Raw genomic sequence first — 6,998 nt, forward strand, 5'->3', positions numbered from 1 at the left:
TAAAGTGAATGAAAAAGTGTTTTATTACTAAGCATTTATAAGTTCAAATTTTTAACGTTAACTTTAGGTAAATAAAACAAAGAGGCTGGTTTGTTGTCTTGGGAGGTTTTCTTTTTTTAGAAAAAAAAAAAAAAAAGGAATTTATTTGAAAGAAATGGGTAGCTATAATAATAAATAGGAAGTCTGCAGAACCAAGCTCAGAATGTATTTTCTGGCCCCACTGCCACTGGATTCTCGACCCTGCTGTTCTGTGCTTTAAAAACTTTGAAGTTGGGGGTTATGGACAACAGTTGAAGTTATAGCAGCCTTAGGACAATTTATTTCTTTTTACTCTGTTTTGGTTGTATACTACCAAGAATAGCCTAATGCCTCCAGAGAAGTAGATGCTAACAAGAGTGATTTTCAAATGATTCACCTTGAAATCTTGAAATCAATTACAGATTGTAGGAGGAGATTAATTCTGAGATCTACACTGAAATGACAATCTCAAATCAGTGTGAGGGCAGTTTTGCAATATGTTAAATTTTGGCATTGTATCTCTTTTAGCAATATAAAAATCTATTTTTTTAAAAATGAAATTTGAATCAAACATTTGTGGAGCCTCTGAAGTATGTCTCAGAAACCCTAAGTTCTATAGCATAAATGGTAAAAATCACTGATAAAGAGAAACAGGGATTTAGATTTAGATACGTTTCACTGCATTCACTGAAGCCTTGGGAAAAGGGCTAAGGCAGGGGTCCCCAACCCCTGGACAGCAGACTGGTACCAGTCCATGGCCTGTTAGGAACTGGGCTGCACGGCAGGAGGTGAGCGAGCACAGCTTCATCTGTATTTGCAGCTGCTCCCCAGGGCTAGCATTACTTCCTCAGCTCCACCTCAGGTCATCAGGCATTAGATCCTCATAGGAGCACCGGTCCCTGGTGCCAAAAAGGTTGGGGACCATGGGCTAGGGAACTGAAGGATTTCTGTTGGAAGATGCTCTCTTGGAAAAACCTCATCAGTGATGAGGGTTTCCCTAATCCAAGGCCCTTTGAGTATCTCCCTGTCTTTTCTGAGGTAGGAAATTCCTTCAAAGAGAGCAGATATTTGGTGGACCACACCCAGATATTTAAAAGTGTTTAAATGAAATATTACCCTAACGTAAAGATACAGAGCTGGAGAACATGACTTCTTGGTATCTCTTCTGACTGAGATTATATGGTGCCACTTCCATAACAGAAATGACATAATTTATCAAAACTTCACAACTCAGATCAGATGCTTGATTTTCTTTTCAGTTCTACTTCTTTATGGCCTTGAAACAAAGATACTTAGAAGTTGGTATTCAAAAGCGTAAGTCAAAATTTAAAAAATATTGTGTCCAATAAATAAGAGTTAAATACATGATTATCTAGTTTTCCACAAAGCAAGGAGAAGTGCATATCCCTTAGAACCCCTTTAAATAACTACAATGAGTGATACTGTGTACAGTACTTAGCATGTGCCTGGATAACATCATGCTGCTCCTTAGAAAGAAGGTATTTAGCCTTCTTGTTTTTGTTTTAAAGGCACCTAAGACATTGTAGATGTTCAGAACATGTTAAAAATGAGTTCTACAAAATTGATAAATTGGAATATACTAAAATTAAGAATTATTGTTCATATAAAGGCACTATTAAGAGAGTGAAAAGTATTTGCAATACATATATCCATCAAGACACTTGAATCTAGAACAAATCATTAAAAAAAGACAATCCAGTAGAAAGATGGACAAAGTATCTGAAGGGACTTCATAAAGAAGAACATCTAGATGTCCAATAAACACGCGAAAAAGTGCTTAATTTCAATAATCATCCAAGAAATGGTAATTAAAACTATAATGCAATAACATTATACACCCACCAAAGTGACTAAAGTAGAAAAGATGGAAAGTACTAAATGTTGGTGAGGATATGCAGCAACTAGAACTTTTATACACTTGGCAACCACTTTGGAAAAATTTTGAGTAGTATATATCACTGCTGATTATACAGGCATACCTTGTTTCATACTTCACTTTGTTGCACTTCACAAATGTTGCTTTTTTACACATTGAAGGCAAGACCTTCTACCAGCAAAGAGATTACGACTCCCAGATCATAGTGGTCTGGAACCAAACCTGCAATATCTTTGAGGTATGCCTGTATGTATACCTTATGACGCAGCCATACCACTCCTAGGTATATGTTTGTACCAGTGTGCTCAGGCTGCCATAACAGAATCCACAGAGATTTATTTCTTACAGCTCTAGAAACTGCAAAGTCCAAGATCTAGATGCCAGCTGATTGGGTTCTTGGTGAAAATTCTCTTTCTGGCTTGCAGCTCCATCTTGCTATATTCTTCCATAGCAGAGAGAGCAAGTTCTGGTGTCTGTCTCTTCCTCTTCTGTTTAGGGCACCAGCCCTACCAGATTAGGAGCCCACCCTTATGACCTCATTTAACCTTTATTGCTTCTTCATGTACTCTACCTCCAAATACAGGACTGTCTGCCCCGGCAGGGGTTACCTGTAATGCCCCGAGGAATAAACATGCGATGATGTACAGGCAAAAAAAAAAAATAGGACTTCAACATATTAGGACTTCAACATATGAATTTTGAGGGGACACAAACATTCAGTCCATAACAATACCCAACAGAAATTGTGTGCATGTGTTTTCCAAAAGACATGTACTAAACTATTCAAAGCGGCACTACTCATATTTGTAATATTCAACCTGGAAATTTCTCAAGTGCCTATCAATGATAGAGTAGATAGACAAATTGTGGCATGTTCACATGATGGAATGCTATACAGCAACGAGAAGGAATGGCCTAGAATCGCACATAACATGCATGAATCTCACAAACATAAGAGTGAAAGAAGCCAGATATTAAAGTTCTTACTATATGATTTCATTTATATAAACTAAAAAACTGGCCACAACTTATGCTATTAAAAGGCAGGATAGTGGTCATTCTTAGGGGGTTGCAGGGGGATGGGGGCAGTGACCAGAGCAGTATGAGGAGACTTTTGGGGGACTAGGATTATTCTCTCTTCTCTCTCTGTCTCTCTCTCCCCCTCTCCCTCTCTCTCTCTTTTTATTTCTATAGCTTTAAAAAAAAAAGAGAAACTTTGTGTTTTTTAGAGTAGTTTTAGGCTCATAGCAAAATTAAGAGGAAGATACAGAGATTTCTCATATATCTCCTGCCTCTTGCCTGCCTCCTTCATTATCAACATTTCCCATCAGAGTGATACATTTGTTAGAATTGATGAACCAACAAATTATTCTTTCTTGATCTGGATTCTAGTTAAATGGATGTGTTCAGTTTGTGAAAATTATTTTTACTGAACACATATGATATGTGTACTATTCTATATGTATATAATACTTCAATAAAAAGTTTGAAAAAGACATTGAGTTCTACAGGTACAATTATATATTAACACATCCTATTATTAGTGTTTAGGACGAAGTATGTACAGAGAACATATATAGTGGACATGACCCAAACATGATCAAACATACACAGAGTACATATTCTCATGTTGTTTTTATAGCCTTACTGTGAGATCCTATTTACTCACATATTTATAATAGTGTGATTTAAGAGAGAATAGAGTAGGCATGTAGATTTTAATTCAGTGCTTTTCTCGGGAGAATTATGGGCAAACATACTGGCTGCACATGTCAACATGTTGGTAAAAGATAAAGAACTTATGAAAAAGGGATAGAAATGTTTTTATTTGGGATTTTATTTCCAATTTGAGGCTTAAGGACTTTTGGTTAAAGGAAAGAAGGACTATGGAGATGATTTATATTCCAGCATGCTTTGGCACTTAAAAACAGATACCCAAAAGAGCCACCCAAATCTACTAGGAACCCAAGGCTGCTTAATGGCTCAGTGCCCTCTAAGCCAAGTTCAACACCAGAGGAGGTGGTGGTGAGTTACCCCTGCAGCTGGATGAATGTTCATTAATTCTCTCCACTCTCATCAGTGGCAAACACTGCTTGCTGCTCCATTTGTATATCCTTGTGTCTGCCCTGTCAAAGACAATATACATTGGTTTTATGCAAAATTATCCTCATAGAAGTTCTGAGTTATGGCAGAAGTCATTAGGAAAGGAAAGAACTGCTGTATTCTTTTCTAGATCTTCTTGAGTCCTTCTGTGGAACTGACTGATATTTTGACAGCCCCCCAAGGAGTTTGCTGGCAGCTTGGGATTGCTATTACAATGAGTGGCAAGAAGAATTAGTCTGGTAAAACATTTTACCATTAACGTGGTGCAGAATCTAATCCAAAAGCATCTTGTGTCTAAACTACTCTCAAGTTTTACCCCCACTGGAATGTAAACTTTCTAAGGCCAGAGATTTATGTCTGTTTCATTAACCTTTGTGATCTACTACCTAGGATAGTATTTGGTACACGATAGGTGTTCTGCTCGTTGAATAACTGAAAAAAAGTGAATAGAAGTAGTGTGTTTGAGGGATGTTAGAGAGGGATGTTAGAGAAAGAAATTATACTATGTAGGGTCAATGGTTTTAATTTAATTAAAATTTTAATTTTGGTAGTTGGAGAAATTAAACCACAGAACAGGTAAGAAACATATTCAAAATCGTATGCCAGAATCAAGAGTCAAAATTCTGGCCTCGTAGCTTTCAGTGAGCTTTTCATTGGAAAACATTTCTATTCCTTTCTTCTGCTATGGGTGTTAGAATCTGGTGGCAAGGAGATATATTTGTGAGTTTTTGAAACTAGATGATGATTTATGCTGGTAGAGAACACAATCCATTTTATGGGCACGTTTCCAATATTACCAATCTTCGTAATATGTAGTCAGCATTTGAGGAAGTATTTGAAAACACAGCCGAGTAAATTCACCTTGTCACATGGGCTATAGTTATGTTTCCAGCTTTGTAAAGTGAGCCTTATTTGACCAACAGATACATCCATGAGATGCATATGACATTTTATAGCACAAATCATATTTTCATATCAAATTCTTAAGATATGTTGGCTTTATTGCTGATCTTAAAACAACAGTGGCTCTTAGTATCTTAGCTGTAAGTCTTTATGCCCCCTTCCCAGTCTCACTGTCAAGTAGTTAATGATCTATAAACAAATATGGAGATGCCCTAAGGGAGCTCTCCATTTAAAGGAGCCTTGAATCATTATGTAATAGAAATACTGTAGTCCACCCTGATTTACGATTTGTCAGTTTAGGTTTTTGAAGTGATGTTCCACTGATATTTGCAGATGGGACAAATTTTTAATTTACTGTGCAATAGTATTAAATTTTGTCTGAGTTTTCCTTTCAGGAGAAGACTTTGAAAAGTGTTTATCTACATTTGCAGATGCCATGACATGAAATAGCTTTATAGCTTTCTATTTGTGTGTGAATAAACAAGCACATTTCAGTTTCTTAAGCTAAAAGTGGCTACAGAGGGTAATGACATCAATATAATAATATCTACTAGTTACTGAGTGTTTATTCCTGCTAGATAGTTTACATCTATTGTTTCATTTAAATAACGCTCCCAAGCCGCATTTAATTTTCCTCATTTTCAAGCTGAGAAAACTGATTATCAGAAATTAGAGAGGTTAAAATAGTTGCCTACAGTCACAGAACAGGCCGGTGGTGGAGCTGAGATTTGAACTTAACATTGGCAAGACTCAAAACCCCATGCTTTGACTAGAATTAAAAAGAGTCACACGATGCCAGACTTATGCGTAAATGTAGCTGACAAAATTTAACATTCCTTAGATGTTACACAGTCAGTAGGGATTCAGGAAATAGCATTCAAGATCCAAAATATGGCCTATCTAGCTCAGAAGTTTGTCTGGGTCAAAGGAAATTTTAAGACCTACATGATGACTCTCAAAAAAAGAAAAAAAAAATGGCAAGGAAAAAAATGATTTTTCAAAACTAAATCACTTGCAAAATTTGTTATAAAAACAAATTATTTCTATGTATATTGAAAGTACTTTTAAAAAGTCTTTAAAATTGAGAGCCACGCATTGAGGAATTTGGGCACCACCAACAAAGATCCAAATCGAAGTGATCAAGCCCTAAAACTTGGGTTTTAGTTGAGGAACCTGAATAAAGAGTATATGGGAATTCTTTTCTGTAAGTCTAAATTTTTATTCAAATTTAAAAGTTTAGTTTTAAAACTTGGGTTTTAATGGAGAGGGCATCTGGCCATAATTTGGCTGCTAAGGATAAGAGGCACATTTAGTCCAAACCAGCATTTCAGTGCACTACAACTTGTGGTTCAGCTCTTTCTTTTTATTCCTTATTGCTATTCCTAATAAAGCAAGATGTTAAAGCTAACTACATGCTCTATTAATTATATGAAGGTGAACTTGAGTCATATTTGTTACTGAAGATGATTAATAATTACCAGTTCTGCACATGTTTCTGGTGCATTTCAGTAAATAAACAGGGCCCATTGTTGGATAGTAATTGATTAATTAGCACATTCATCCTACACAGCCCAGTGGTCTAAGGATGCTGAGTTTGAGATATTGTTCATAATTATTACAAGAAACAAATCTGTTCCATTTCTCAGTTTATTCTTCCGTATGCTAAGTTTTTTTCTAAATCGAATGTTTAATGGTTCAAAACCTTATAGGTTTTATTCAGATAAATCAACTTATGAAAAATTGCTAGTCATAATCTCAGAATCTTGTTTTTGTGTGAACTAGAGTAAAAACTTTTACAAGGCTAATTTTAACATTAGATCTTGCTGTTAAACTGGATCAAATACTGTAAATATAGGGCACTTCCCCACCATGCAGGAAATGCTCATTGAGCACCTATGCGCAACAGGGGCACTGGAATCTCATTTGCTTCCCAGCCACATCCAATAAGCTCAGGATTGCAAGTGTCATCAGGTTGGCATTTTGCAGCACCAAGCACATATGCTATGTAATCTTCAGAGAAGTATAACAGCATGCTTTGGTCGCCGTTTTGACTATGCAGTAATTTAGGATTTTTTTT

The sequence above is a fragment of the Pteropus vampyrus genome, unplaced genomic scaffold (genome assembly GCF_000151845.1).
Source record: "Pteropus vampyrus isolate Shadow unplaced genomic scaffold, Pvam_2.0 Scaffold15, whole genome shotgun sequence".
NCBI classification, from domain to species: domain Eukaryota; kingdom Metazoa; phylum Chordata; class Mammalia; order Chiroptera; family Pteropodidae; genus Pteropus; species Pteropus vampyrus.